Genomic DNA, 16,126 nt, shown 5'->3' on the forward strand with positions numbered 1-16,126 from the left:
CTCTGGAAATGGCCTGTCAATTGCATTGATCTCACTGGACCGCTCAATCCACTATGGAATAGCAGCTAAGGGCTTGGAGCTCTGGAATCCAAAAGATCCCGTTACGTTCCTGCTGGGTCACCTGGGGGTTCCACGACTTGGGAAAGTTACTCTCTTTGCCTCAATATCTTCATAATTCATGAGGTTGGTAAAAGACAGAATGTTTGTAAAGAAGGCAAGTCTTCCAAATAAATATGAGTTACTCTTTTTTTTTAAAATCAAAATGTCTTTTATTTTCCCCTACAACAGTGATGTTTGGCATAGTTTTGCTAACCTAAGTGATGCCTGTTTCATCAGTCAAGACAGCAGTTAATGTCGCTGGTTCGATTCCCAGTCAGGGCACATAACTAGGTTGCATGTCAGGTCCCCAGTTGGGGGCGCATGTGAGAGACAACCACACAGTGATGTTTCTCTCCCTCTCTTTCTCCTTTCCCCTCTCTCTAAAAATAAATAAATAAATAAACAAATTATTTTTAAAAAAAAAGAAGACAGCAGTTAAAATGGTTGAAATAGTAGGCTTCCGTACCCTAGCTCCTCCACTCATTTTCTTGTGTTTTGATTGTGGCTATCAGTTAATCTTAAATGTCAAACTATATTTATTTGTGAAAGATGATTATGGATATCTTCTATCACATTATAATATGTTTCTCGAGGAATATTTATAATATATACAAAAATGTACTGTTCCTATATATAATATTCAGAAAGGACTTACTCTTTTTTTGTTTTTTAATCCTCAACTGAGGACATTTTTTCATTGCTTTTAGAGAGGAAGGGAGGGAGGGAGGGAGGGAGGGAGAGAGTGAGAGGGGGAGGGAGAAAGAGAGAAGAGAGAGAAACATTGATTGGTTGCCTTTTGTACATGTCCTATCCAGGGATTGAACCAGCCACCTAGGTATGTGCCTTGACCAGGAATCAAACTCCCAACCTTTCCACGTATGGGACAGCACTCCAACCAGCTGAGCCACCCCGGCCAGGGCAGAACTTACAGTTGGAGGCATCTCTGTGAACTCTTACCTAAAGAAACTAAACGAATTGGTGTTCCTGAGCAGGTGAACTAGAGAATTTCACTTACGGAATGCCTGTGAGTGACCAGCAGCACATGGTAGACACTGGAAGTATAAGATAAATAAGACTCATCTCCGGCCTTTGAGAGGTCCAAGACTAGAGGAGGAAGCAGACGTATAATGTGGTAGGTGATAGCGAAAAGGTAGAACAGGGAACAAGCTCACCCTGAATGACCGAATGGGGCCACCACGATTCCCCACGTGACAGCTGTTGTTTTGTACAAGGGTGTTAAGAAGGAGAATGTGGGTTCTTCTTCCAGGGCCACGAAGGAGAGTTTTCTGTAAAGCAGATTCCCTTCCCAGCAAGGGGATACAAACATGGAATCTCCTAGCACCATGGTAGGAACGGTGCGTGCAGGACTGACTCTGCAATGAGCAAGATCTGCTAAGCTCACCATAGAGTGTATGATTGTATCAAGTATCTTCTTAGCCTCTTTCCAAACTGCAGTGGACTTGTGGATAGTGACAACCCTGGACTGGCCAGGAGAGAGAGGACCAGGAATACAGCCAAGCAGGAGAAATGTAATGAAGAACTAACGTGACCCAAGAGCAGTCTGGCTTTTGCCCGCAGCTATGGAGAGGGGATCTCTAGGCACCTGGAATGTCCTGATAGGAGTGTTCTTGTTGGCCTAGGAGCTTCGGTCATTGGACAGTCTAACTCTGTGACTTAGGGCAGGGGCTTTGGGCGCAGGCAGTATGTGATCAAGCCCCGGAAAGGAACCTGGACACCGAGGGCTTGGGCAAGCTTCCCTCGCTGGCAGTTCTACGTGCATTTTGTCACACACATCGTGGCCACAGGGAGAGGACAGCCAGCAGCTCCGTATTTGGGCCCTTCCTGGACTCTGTCTTTGAATCTCTTCCCTGACTCATTTTACTTTGTATTCTTTTGATATAACAAAACTGTCATCCTAAGTACAGTACTTCCTGGGTCCTGCGAGTTGCTCTAGCAAATTATAGAACATGAGGGTGACCGAGGGAACCTCTGAATTTGAGGCCAGCCAGTCTGAAGTGAGGGTGGCCCTGGGAACCCAGAAACTTGGGGCTGGTATCTGAAGTGAAGGCAGTCTTGTGGGGACAGTTAGCTAAATTCATTGCAGCAGCTAAACACTGAGGAGTTGCCAGCACAGGAAAGACCACGTGGGACCTCGAGGTCCCTATAAGAAAGTAACAGGTCCTGCTTGATTCTCTAGACTGTGCTGTGACCCTCACCCCACTCCTATAACACCTGGGGACCTGCCTAGGTTCAGCACCCCTTGTCTGCGGCCCCAGGTCTCAGAGAACAACAGTGACCTTAGGTGGCAGGGGTTAAAGAGTACTGACCCAATGCTCTTGGACTGATCACCACCACACGGGTGGGGGATGGGGAGATGCATGGCCTAGGAGTTAAAGACAAAGCCTTCAGGGACAGACAGATCGGGTGCAGCAGGCAGAGGCTCGCTGGAAAGAAGACCATTAAAGAAGAACTTTTTATAGAGGGGTTTCCTACAAACAGTGGGTTTCTGGCAACCACAGGAGATAGGGTGGTGGCCAGGAACAGTGGCCCTAAACTCAAAGACACAAGGGGAGGAAACGGAAGGACAGGACTCTGCAGAAGCAGTCACTCGTGGCATAGCCGGTCAAAAGCAACCTCTCTTTTCGTTCCCCGTATGGGCTGGGCTCCCCAGTAACAGACAGAATGCAAGAAAGCAGGCTGCAGAAAGCAAAGCTGGCGGGATAGATGGAAGAAAATTAGCACCTGGGTTCAAATCCTTGTTCTCTCTGCACCTACCAACTGTCTGATCTTCAACATGTCACATAACCTCAGTTCCCTCTCTGATAAAACGGAGGGCTTTAGTAAGCAAGGACCCAAGGAGGTAATGCCTGTGAAGCGCTTGATGGGTCAGCTAGGTCACAGTCAGGGCTCGGTGTCCGGCAGACAGTGTACTAAATAGGATGGCCGCTCTGCCTCTGCCGTGACAGCCAGCTATCATAACTGGGTTTTTGACTTGCTTTTGAGACCCAGTTGCCCCCAGTACCCCGTTCTCATCATTGGATCCAGGTTATTTTCATTGTACCCAGAGGCCCTGTCTTGTTAGTTGTTTTATCCTAAGGCCTCCTAGGAATGACACCTTGCTGCATGCTTGTAGGTAACCATGGAAACCTAGTCATCAGGTGACTAAAGCCTGGTAACAGCCTGATGATGGGGGAGAGAAGCTGAGAACAAAGACTTTTAGGAGTCAGGTTAAGCAAAATCCATGCTCTTGATCCTTCAAGCGAGTTAGTTCGCAGCTCTACATTGGGGGCCCCCTCCCTTACCCCACAGCACACATAGGACAGAGTGTCCTCACAGTGCAAAGCAGGGATGGAGGTCCCCAAGCCGCTCAGCCTGCTGACTTCCAGGGAGCTCTGCATACCTTGCAAGCTCAGCAGGAGCCACTTGGATGGAAAAGCTCACCACCACAGCTCTCCCTTCCCTGAGCCCTCAAGTTCAGGAAACCGGGACTAGCTTTGCCGGAAGCAGAATGGGCCAGGTCTACAATCTTAGAGAAAAGGGGTGTATTCATTTTCAAGACCTCCTGGAACAAAGTACCACAGACTGGGAGGCTTCAACAACAGAAACCCATCACAGTTCTGGAAGTTGGAAGTCTGAGGCCAAGGCGTGCACAGCATTCATTCTTCCTGAGGGTTGTGAGGAAGACGCTGCCCATGCTGCTTCTGAGCGTCTGTTGGCCCTCACTGGTGTTCCTTGGCTTGTGGAAGCATCACCTGGTCTCCGCCTTTACCTTCACATGACATTCTTTGTGTGTGTGTGTGTGTTAGTATCAAATTATCTTTTTTTTTTAGTTTTTATTTCTTTTTAGAGAGAGAGGAAAGGAGAAAGAGAGGGAGAGAAACATCAATGTGTGGTTGCCTCTCATGCACCCCCAACTGGGGACCTGGCGTGCAACCCAGGCATGTGCCCTGACTGGGAATCAAACCAACGACACTTGGTTCACAGGCCGATGCTCAATCCACTGAGCCACAGTAGCTAGGAAATTATCTTTTTTATATAAGGACACCAGTCATATTCATTTAGGGCCCACTCTTATGACCTCATTCTTAATTAATTACAGTACAAGGATGCTATTTGCAAGTAAGATCATATTCTGGGGTACTGGAGCTAAGGATTCAAACAGATGAATTTTGAGGAGACACAGTTCAACCCATAACAGGGAGTGTAGGTGGGGTAAGGCCATCCCTTTTACCCAAATATTTTAAGTAGCTTTCGGGGCACGAGCAGGGAAGGGGTAACAGGTATCTTTTTCCTCCTCTCCAAGGAGAAGAAGAGGAATTCTGTGTGTTCCTGAGATTCCAACAGTGGGCTAGAACTAGGTTCTCTGAGTGCTAACAATTATCCTACGCACTTCCTAACTTAGCCCCCAAATACCCACACGTTTTCAGACAGGGTCAGGAGCACCCGATCATTTTGAAAAGATAATTGTCTCAGATGAGAAGTGAACCCCATAAGCAGTCATTATATGCATCCCCTCCTGCCCCTCCTCGGAAGCCAAAGTGTGATTGAATGTATTCTAGGAACTAAAGTTCAAGATGTGAATTTTGTGTCGGGAAAAAAAAAAAAAAATCTGTCAGAAAGCACTTAGGAAAAGGTACAGCAGACAGGTTAAACAATCCCATTTATGAGGGTTCTGCCTTCATAACCTAATCACCCCCAACAACCTCACCTGTTAATACCGGCACTTGGGGGTTAGGATGATAACATATGAAATTTAGGGGGACACAGGCATTCAGTCCATTACAGACATTGGCTGCTTTCTGTGTTGTTTGGCATTTCCATATGTGCATGTCCTGTCTCCCTTACAGCACTATGAGCTCAGCTGACAAAGGAGAAGGAAAAGAAGAAGAAGAAATATTATTTAGCAATTTGTATGTGCTGGATACTTCAGGCACATCGTCTCACTAACCCAGTGAGGTTTGTAATGTTATCTTCATTTCACTGGCCTCTAAATAAAGGTTACTTGGGGTAAAACTCACAAAGCTGGCATTCAAACCCAGTCCTATTTCCAGAGCCCAAGTTTTTTGTTTTTGTTTTTTACTATAAGCATTATATTTATACAGCAATAACGATTTTAAAGCAACCAGAATCTCATAAATGGTGAATATTCTATGATCAAGGCATTCTTTGTATCTGTTGTTGATCTGCTTAGAAATTTTTTGCTTGGATCGACTCTTAAGTTTGGTTAAATGCACATAAAACCATAATATGTGCAGTTCTCGATGAATTTCCCTCTGTCATCAACTATGAAATGGCTTGCTATTCCCCATCCTCCCCTAACCCATCTCTATCCCAGAAGTCCTAGGAGCTGCTGAAACTTAGGACAGCAGTTCCCGCCACGCAGTTATTGTAACTGACTCGGTGCTGCGCGCTGCCTATCCAGAGTCCTCCCTGCAGGGGAGAGGCACTCATTCCCCCGCCTGCAGGGAGAGTTGGCTGACAGCTCTCGGGTGAGTGTCTCTTCAAGGACTGCCCTCCCTCAGCGGAAGAAAGCTGCCTTGCTCGAGGTCATGCTGCTCTCCTTGGTGGCAGCCACTTCGAATGACTGGCCAATGATAGGGGCCTGGGGCTGGGTGACAGAGCCCAACTCCGGAGATGCTCAATGGGCAGACTGCGCTAGGGTGGAGTGGGCTCCAGGTTCCAGAGAAGACAAAGATGCCAGGACAGGTCAAACCCTCTTCTGCCAGTGGCTCTACTAGCAGCTGTGGCATTCCAGCTCCTTGGCTTAGCCTCCCTCCCAAAGGACACTGTGTGTCTTGGGGTCTGGGAGCCAGGTGTGGGTGTCACCACGAAGGCTGCAAGAGAAGCAGAGGCCCTCACTGACTTCACAAGGTCCAGTGATGTTGGCTGGGGAGCGTCTGCCTTCCCCTCTAGCTAGAGAAATAGAAATCGCACGCAGAGGTGTTTTTCTACGGCAGGCAGCTGTGTGCCAGGAACAGTACGATGTAGCCATTATGAGGCAAGTGGCACAGCTGTACAGGAAATTTTAGGTTATGTTTTCTTTTTTTAAAAAAATTTTAATCCTCACCTGAGGGCATGCTTATTGATTTATTGATTTTAGAGAGAGGGGAAGGGAGAGAGAAAAACATCTATGTGAGAGAGAAAGAACGATCAGTTGCCTCTCATATGCACCCAGATGGGGGTACTGAACCCACAACCCAGCATGTGCCCTGACTGGGAACGGTACCCACCACCCTTTGGTTTACGGGACAACGCTCCACCCAACTGAGCCACACCAGCCAGGGCTTAGGTTATGCTTTCACTGTGGCTTTCTTACTAAGTGCTACACACTATGCCACTACGGTGCAGGCATTATCTCACCTCATCATTACCACAGCCCTTTGACACCAGATTTTTACTGATTAAAAAACTGAAGTTTACAGAGATTCAGGAATTGTCCCTGGGACTCACCCCTAGGAAAGCATATCTATCGAGCGGAAGCCCGGTCTAGCAGGAACTTCAGAGTTTTGACTGCTGCTCTCTGTTGACTCCCTACGAGGCGGGAGCGCACGGGAATCTTTGTCCAAAGGGCTCTCGAGTGACAAGCCTAAAAAGATCCAGCTACCATCCTCCTGTGTGCAGTGCCTAGCATAGTGCTTTGCCCGTAGAAACCGAATTGAATTAAAAGGTGCTGACAGATCTCTTTAATAATAGAAGTCAACGTGATAGACCACAAGCATACCGAAAAAGGCAGAGGCAACTATTTATTTCACACTGTGGAAAAGCACTGAGGTCTCCTCCTCACTCATCAGAGCCTTTTATTTCCTGTTACAAAGCAGCACTGACAACATCAGAATCTCAAGGTGATGTGTTTTTCTCTAACTAAAAGTACAAATGAGTCAAGCACTGTCATTGCTGTTTGCGGTAAGTGGGGGGGGGGGGCGGTGTGCCTGTTGGAACAGCCTCCTCTGGAGCGGCTCCCCCGTGGCGAAGGGGGAGAAAGCCTCAGCTGCCTGCTCTGGCTCCTTGCTAGATCCCCAGCTGCTGACACAGTTCCTGGCACGCAGGAGGCTCTGGGGGAATCTGTGTTGAAGGTCAAGGCACTGTTCCGAGGGAAGCCGCAGGGTACTGCGACTGGGAGAGGGAGTGAGGCTTTATTAAACTCCCACCGAGCAGCGGTCCTGCGCTAAGCACTGCAGGGCCCTGAAGGTGGGTTCAGGACCGCTACAGAATTTGCAGGGCTTGGTGTGAGATGACACGGAGGGGTACCTGCACCTTGTTCAAAAATTAACAATTTCCAGATGGTGACAGCAGAGCATTAAACCAAATGTGAGACCCTTCTGAGCAGAGGGCCTTGTGTGACTGCACAGATTACATGTCCGGGAACCTGGCCCTGGGTCAATTAGGACCTTTCTTTTATCCCAGGGCTCTCAGTTCAGAGGGCAAGACAAAGGCATAAGCAACGGTTATTTGGTGTGATAAATAGTGTGTGCTGGGGAGAGGGTGAGGTGTGATAAGGACAAGGACTCATTTAGACCTCATAACGTTATTATAATCTCATTTTTTAGCCTAAACTGTTTTTAATGTTTTACCTGTTTGACAGCTTTGATATATAGTCACATACCACGCAATTTGATTCACCCATCGAAAGTGTACAATTCAATAGTTTTAGTACATTGATAACAATTTGCAATCATCACCACAATCAATTTTAGAACATTTCATCTCTCCAAAAAGAAACCCAGTTCCTATTAGCAGTCACGCCCCATTGTTCCTCATCCCTCCCAGCCCTAGACAACTACTAATCTTTTTGTCTCTTTCCATTTGCTCACTCTTAGCAGTACAATTGCTAGGTTATATGGTAATTGTGTGTTACTGAATCTATTGAAATAGAATTCCTATACCATAAAATTTACCCTCTTGGACTTCTGGCCAAGATGGAGGCATAGGTGACATGCTTCACCTCCTTGTACCACCATAAGAAGGATCGCAACTAACCTCAAAACAAAGAACAACCAGAACTGCCAGAAACGAACTGTATGGAACTCTGACAACCAAGGATTTAGAGAAGAAATATTCATCCAGCTGGGTAGGAGAGGTGGAGATGGGGTGCCAGGGCAGAGAGGATGCAGTGTGGTGGCAGTGAGGCAATGGCAGCAAGGCAGTGGCAGTGGCCAGTGGAACGGGGTATCCCACATTCATGTGTGGTGGGTAAAAGCCAGGAGGGACACCTGGGGAGTGATCCAGCCCCAGGCCAGACCACGCAGCCCAGGGTTCCAGCACCAGGAAAATAAAGGCTTATGGCTTCTAGCTGTGAAAACAAGTGTGGGTTGGGGTGGCAGAAGAAACTGTCTCTTTCAGAAGAGTCTGTTTAGAGGCCCCCCATAGAACATACACAAAACCAACTCTGGGAACCACCACCAGGGCAATAGCTAGAAGGGTGATAGTGGCATACCAAAGCAGGTGAAATGACTGGAAAAAGGGCAAGTTCTGAGCAAGGGACATTGTTCCCTTTCTGACCCCTCCCCCACATACAGCACCACAAAGTGGTGAAACGTGTCCCCCTGCCCTGGCGAATACCTAAGGCTCCGCCCCTTACAGCGTGCAGGTGTGCCAAGACAGAAAGTCAAAGCAGCTCCACCTGATACACAGAAACAAACACAGGGAGGCTTCCAAATTGAGGAGACAAAGACATATGGCCCAAATGAAAGAACAGATCAAAACTCCAGAGAAAGAACTAAGCAAAACAGAGATAGCCAACCTACTGGATGCAGAGTTCAAAACACTGGTGATAGGATGCTCAGAGAACTCACTGAGCATGGCAAATGCATAAGGGAAGAATGAAGGCTACACTAACTAAAATAAAGAATAATCCATAGGGAACCAATAGTGAAGAGAAAGAAGCTGGGGTTCATATCAATGAATTGCAACATAAGGAAGAAATAAACAGTCAACCAGTACAGAATGAAGAAACAAGAATAAAAAAAAAAAAAAAACAAGGAGAGAATAAGAAGACTCTGGTACATCTCCAAAAGTGCCAACATCTGAATCATAGGGATGCCAGAGGAAGAAGAGGAAAAGCAAGAAATTGAAAACTTATTTGAAAAAATAATGAATGAAAACTTACCTAATTTGACACACACAAAAAAGACATACAAGTCCAGGAAGCACAGAAGGTCCCAAACAAGTTGAACCCAAAGAAGGACACACCAAGACACATCATAATTAAAATGCCAACGGTTAAAGATAAAGAGAGAAACTTAAAAGCAGCAAAAGAAAAGCAGAGAGTTACCTACAAAGGAGTTCCCATAAGACTATAAGCTGATTTCTCAACGTTCCAGGCAAGAAGGGACTGGCAAGAAGTACAATATTTAATGTGATGAAAAGCAAGGACCTACAGCCTAGATTAATCTATCCAGCAAAACTATCATTTAGAATGGAAGGGCAGATAAAGTGCTTCCCAGACAAGGTAAAGCTAAAGGAGTTCATTATCACCAAGCCCTTATAATATGAAATGGTAAAGGAACTTATTTAAGAAAAAGGTCAAAACTATGAACAGTAAAATGACAACAAACTCACAACTATCAACAACTGAATCTAAAAATAAAAAACAAACTAAGCAAACAACCAGAACAGGAAAAGAATCATAGATATGGAAATCATATGGAGGGTTATCAGTGTTGGGGAGGGGGAGGATGGGCTAAAAGGTACGGGGATTAAGAACATAATTGGTAGGTACAAAATAAGGGATGTTAAGAACAGTAAAGGAAATGGAGAAGCCAAAGAACTTATATGCACAACCCATGGACATGAACTAAGGGGAAGGAGGGTACTAGGCAGAGGAGGGCAAAGGGAAAAAAAACTGGACAACTATAATAGCATGATCAATAAAATATACTTAAAAAATTTACCTTCTTAAAATGTATAATTCAGTGGTTTTTGTATAGTCACAAAGTTGTGCAACCACTATAATCTAATTCTAGTATATTTTCATCACCCCCAAAAGAAATCTCATACACTTAGGAGTCACTTCCCATTACCCCTCCCCCTCTTCAGGCCCTGGCAACCACTAATCAGCTTTTCCATGTGGATTTGCCTTTTGTACATTTCATATACATGGAATCATACACTACTGGCTTTTGTGTCTGGCTTCTTTGACTTATCATAATGTTTTCAAGGTTCATCCACATTGTAGCATGTAGATAATCTCTTCTTTGTAGATGAGGAAACCAAGACTCTGGGAAGCTAACTTATTTGCATAGTCAAACACTAAGCAATCTTACCATTAGTGATGTCAGGTTTGCTCACTTGGTTAAGATGGTGTCTAACAGATCTCCCTATGGTAAAGATCGATTTTCCTTTTGGAATTATTAATTGATCTGTGGGACGCTACTTTGAAATCATATCTTGTTCCCCAGCATCCTTTTACTCAATGGCTCTAGCGTCCATTAATGATGCTACTCTGAATCAGTTATTGTACTGGCAATTGCAAACTCTAATTCTATCATGTGCCTGCATTTATCAGCTAGCATGCTTTTGAATCACTGTGAATTTATAAATTTTTTTACACTTCATTTAATGTATCATAATCCATTATCATCATTAACGTTTTGAGGCCCAAATTGTCCAAAATTTGGCAAATGGGAGCTCTTAAAACCAAAATTTGAAAGGTTTTTATAATAACATAATCTTTCTGTCACTAAATACGATGTGACACGTTTGAGGAAGCTCTAAAATGTAGACTATATTCAAATTTCTTGGACAGTTTGTGGGCATAAAATGTTTGTTACCTGAAACAGCTGACAATACCCTTGATTTTCTTAGAAGATGTATTTTAGAACATTTTCCTTGAACTTGACATTGATGTATTGTAATAAGATTTCTTCCTAAGAAAACCAGTGAATTGTGAACTTTAGATATTATTTGAGTTTGCAAGAAGATTTTAAGTATCTTTAACCTAACTTTTTAAAGTGGCACAGGAAGAGATGGAAAATTAATTCCACTGTGTTGGATGCCAGAAATGTCATTTCCTGAACAATGTTGAGGAGTGTGAGAATAAAAAGAAACCCCAAATATCCTCAAATAGATAGGACTGGTTGGGATGCAAGTAATAGAAAACCAGATATTAATGGCTTTACTCTATAGAGAAACGCAAACGTGGCCCGTTTAAGACTAGGGGAGCCATACAACCAAGCCTTCCTCTTCTTTACACTCTTCCATCCTTAGTCTGTTGCTTTTGTCCTCATGATTATGAAACGCTACTGAACCTCTAAGGCAGCCATCTTCAGCTGGTGCGCCACAAGAATTTTTAAAACATGCAATACCTGACTATGTAGTCAGGGGCACTGACCTCTTTTCCCTGAGACTGTCAAATAAAGAAACGACAACAGCCAACACAATGATAGCCGTCTGGCGTGACTGAATCAAAATTGTACCTATATTTTTGTCAGATTGGCCAAAAATATATTTTTTGGTGTCCTGCAGAGTTTTAGTAATTAGTTTATATGTGCCATGAGATGAAAAGGGTGGAAAATCGCTGGTCTAAGTGTGTTCTGGGTCAGGCAGAAGGAGGGAAGGATAAGAGGCCAACTTGAATCAGTCCCTGTTAGGAAATGTTCTTACAAGCCCCAGGCAGATACTTGTGTTTATATCTCGTTGGCCAGAATTGGAACATGTGGTTCTCTTACGCGCAAGGGAGCTTATATTGAAAGAAAGCCAAGGAGAAGAGGCCTACGAATAGTTTTCGGTACCCAATTGACAGTATCGATAGCCATGTACGTAGCTAGGCATCTTTGGTTGACATTTCATTAAAGCTACATCTAAAGAAACTAACATGGTTATAGACTGTATGCCTTCCACCCATAAAGCAAAAAACTTTTGAGCATCTTCTATGTACTACCACTTTACTGAGATATAAAGATGAAAGTGGCACATTGCTTCCTTTGTTCTCCTTAGAACACATTTCGGAAAGTACCAAGCAGGAAATCTGAAGTAAAGGCGCAGGAGCCACGCAAGTGTTCTGAATTCTGTGTCACCTCTTCACGACAGTTTCAAATCCAATCAAAACAGAAACGGAATCATTCCATTGAGATAACTAGCTCAGTCAATACTCAACGTTCTCCTGTGTAATAGTTCCCTTTGTGAGAAATTATCACAAATTAAATTAATTCACTTCAGACAGCCTTGCCAAACTAGCTTCACTACCTAGGTAGGACTGGCATCATTTCCAATGTTTATAGTAACATGTTTATATTTACAGGATAGTTATGATAGCTTGTATTATACTAAATAGTAATAGAAAGCTGTGCTAGACATCCTACAGACAAATAGAACTTTACAATTATAGAGCTATCACCTAATTCCTTGTTTTTATGGGCAAAGCATTAACCTGGAGGTTTCATTAAAGAAAACTGTTGCATTAGGTTGCAAGCTCTCTTGGCCGAGCAGAGTAGTTGTGATGGAGACTGTATGGCCTTAACACCTAAAATATTTACTATCTAGCTTTTTGCAGAAAAAATTTTATTGATAATTACTTAGCACATATGAGGTACTGAATAAATGCTTCTGGATTTATTGAATGAATGCATTCAAGGCTTTCCAGCTGGATAGAAAAAATTAACAAATTAACAAATGTAAACACAAAGCATTTTACATACACAATTTTTCTGGCATTGGCTTGCTTGATTGTCATTTGTTGTGGTTGACACCTGCCTCGCAAGGACCATGTGAGTACTTTGAGACTCCAGAGTGCAAATTGCTCGAGATTCAAATTTTCAAAGAGTTGGCATTTGGGATAAATATGTCTCATTGACCTTCAACAAATAGCCAGATGTTTCTCCAGCAAAATGGGTCTATTTGGAAACAACACACAACTGCAATTCAGAACACACAGTCTAATGGCAAACCAGAGGCAAATCTAAAGCACAAAGGAGAGGAAAGGTCTTTCATAGAGGAAAGCGGGGTCAGAGGGGCTGCTGTGAATGAAAAATCCACTGGAGGAAACTGGAAACTCAAAATGTAATGGCTTTTCATTGGCTGAGAGGTTACCCTTACCTGGGGAGAAGAAGATCCTGCTTCTTCCTGCTGGAGTAGTAGAGGAGAAAAGCATCTTCCTGTTCCTGTTTGGGGTAATTGATGGTGAGGGTGGGGCCTGAGAGCTCTCCCTATAGGGCCTCCCAACTCCAATTTAAATGAGGTTCCTGGGTATTAATCTTTACACGTTTTATCTGACCCACACAATGATGCTGTTGTTTGTTTTTAAAGCAACACTAGCTGCCAACGTTCAGAAATAAGGAGGCTTGCCCTGGCTGGTGTGGCTCAGTGAATTGAGCATTGGCCTGCAAACCAAAATGTCACCGGTTCGATTCCCGGTCAGCGCATATGCCTGGGTTTCAGGCCAGGTCCCCAGTTGGGGGTGTGCGAGAGGCAGCCAATTTATGTATTTCTCACACATCAATGTTTCCCTCTCTTCCTCTCTCCCTTCCCCCCTCTTTAAAAATAAATAAATAACATCTTTAAAAAAGAATAATAAGGAGGTTTGAGTTGGACCCGCCGCCCCCCTCCCCCCAAAGCTGCAGGGGCCCTCTGCCTGGCTGTTCTCTGCCCCATCACGTCGGAGAAGACCTCCATTCAAGCAGCGCTGCACCTTCCGACAAAGAGCAGATGTCCGACTTGTCTGAAAGCAGCATCCAACCAAAATCCCAGGGAGGACAGAACGACACAGGAGTGAGAAGCAGCTTCCTGTCCCGTGTAAAAAACGAAGCTTCTTGCGTCTGCTCACGTCAACGTTGAGTGAACTCATCAGCCTTCTTCCTGCTGGTGAACGGGCCGGCATGGTGAGCGCGCCCACTCGGATTTCAGAAGTGTGTGGAAGCGAGGAGGATGAAGATGGACTCCTGCACATGGTATGTGCCTCTCAGGAGATAACTGGAATGAAGTTGTCCGTGGAAGACAAGAAAAATGCATCTGTTGTAGAATTTTTAAGCCCTTACCAAGGGAAAAAAGGGGATGTTACCAACTGAGATTCATCAGTTCATCTAATCACATATACACAGAGAATTCCTGCCTAGAAGTTTTAGAAAGTTGTGTTGTACTTGAAGCAGAAGAACTGAGCTCCAAATGAGCATATTCAGCCTTGGAAAATGATATTATTTGTTTAACCTAGGTGGTCTCGTTTTCAAATTTAGAAGTTTAAAAATAAAATACTTTGTATTCTAAAAAAATAAATAAGTAAATCAGGAGACTTCACAGAAGAATCCAAATTTCCAGCTTCTCTTGAAAAGTTGAAAGATCAGGCAGTGTGAGTACACAATTCAGTTAGGGCCATAACCCACCTGGGGCTGAGTAGCTATTGCCTCCTTAGATGGGGTAAGCTCTCCAGTTTACCACAGTCCCCACCACTCCCTATTGTCTTGACCCCTTGCTGCTCCCATCCAGGTACCTTATCTGCCTGACCCTTCTGTAGACATTTGTGTTTAAGATTCTTAATTTAGAAAAAGTATCATTTGCTACAATGTAGTTTGATGGCTATACCTTTACTTCATTTTCCTGCCTTGAAAACAGACTGGTACATCTGGAGACAAAACAGGAAAGAATGACAATGCTCTTACGCTGCTACCTTCACTTCAGCTAGAATGAATGCAACTCTCCCACCCCCTTTCCTTTTTCAAACAAGCCTGAGGACTCAACCTGCTTTCCTTGCCCCCTTTCCTGGCTCCCTCCACCCACTCCACCTCCTGGAGTTGTTTACCTCCAACTCTGGAGTGCCCTCTCCCCAGTTCCCTGTTTCCTTGCTGCCTTTGAAAACAAACACCTTGGCCCTTTTTGTTTTTAGAGTTTAAGTGCTAATCACTACAGGGAAACAGATAGGAAATAACAATAAGGAGGAAATTACAAAGTTTACAAAAACCTTACAGCTCTTACAGTCATAGTCCCTAGTTCCCTTAAAGAGGTGACACCTGGAATTTCCCTGTTTTTATTCTCTCCTGTTAGATTCTCCCAGCGGGTAGATTTATGTACAAAGGGCCTCAAGATTTCGCACTATGCAGATGGTGCTGAAGAGTCACCTTCATAGAACGGGAACCATTAGGTGGCAGCACAGGGCACCTCTTTTCAAGTCTTTCTACAATCGGTGAGCAGATGCGAGACACCAAATTGTGGAGGAGGGATAACTTAGTACCAAGCGTTTGGGCTGAGCCCAGGGAGAGGAGAGAGCCAGGCCCGAGGCTCCCAGGCACACACAGGTGTGAAATTCTTGTCTCCTGAGCCTTTCCCCGGTATGCTGATTAGAATCACAGACCGCTAGGGCTGACCAGAATCTTCCCATCTAACACTTGGATGTTACACCTGGCAAACCAAGGTCCTGAGAGACCTGACTCATCCTGTTGTCTCCACGCTGTGGGTACAAACAGAATCCTTTACAGTTTCACTAGTTGGATCTTACCCTTCTTGGTTTGTCCCTCCTGGTTAAAAAGCATTTTATGGGAGTCTGCTTATTATAGGTACAGACTCATTTTCCTGTGTCCGAAAGTGAAACTAAGAGCGGGTTCTATGCCTTTGACAGAGCAGGACTTCACACAGGAAACAGAGGCTTACTGGACACAGGTAAACAAAAGTAAGCTTTACTTCTGCCTCCACCTACCTAACCTGCCTGGGAGACAAGTGGGGGCCCTTGATCCAGAAGGGGACTTAGGGCGCTCAGCGCTCTATGTGGCTTGAATGTGCTCCCATCGATGGGAGCAGCAGTATAATTGCGGCTCTTGCATGACAGGGCTGGGCCCTGCACACCCAGATAACTCGCCAATCCTCTGAAATTACATTAGGAAAACCACTTGTATCCCTAGAATTGAAACACAAATTCAAACAACTGCGCTATGACAGAATCATGTCCTCAGGCTTCAATTAATTTAGAGGACAGTCTAGTGATCGAAGGGAAAGGGTCTTAATGTGACAGTGGCATTTGCTTGAAGGGGTCAGGCCCCAGGAGAGAAGCTTTCCTGGGGACAACTATTCGTATAAGGTCTTAATTGTTTATGTCAAAGCACCATAT

At 44.5% G+C, this 16,126-nt stretch overlaps 1 pseudogene; it reads left to right on the forward strand.

The window, feature by feature from the left end:
- Positions 1-1,442: 1,442 nt before the first annotated feature.
- Positions 1,443-14,099, forward strand: LOC149998647 (microtubule-associated protein 1 light chain 3 beta 2 pseudogene; annotated as a pseudogene).
- Positions 14,100-16,126: the final 2,027 nt, after the last annotated feature.

The sequence above is a fragment of the Furipterus horrens genome, unplaced genomic scaffold (assembly GCF_987537825.1).
Source record: "Furipterus horrens unplaced genomic scaffold, mFurHor1.1.pri manual_scaffold_11, whole genome shotgun sequence".
NCBI classification, from domain to species: domain Eukaryota; kingdom Metazoa; phylum Chordata; class Mammalia; order Chiroptera; family Furipteridae; genus Furipterus; species Furipterus horrens.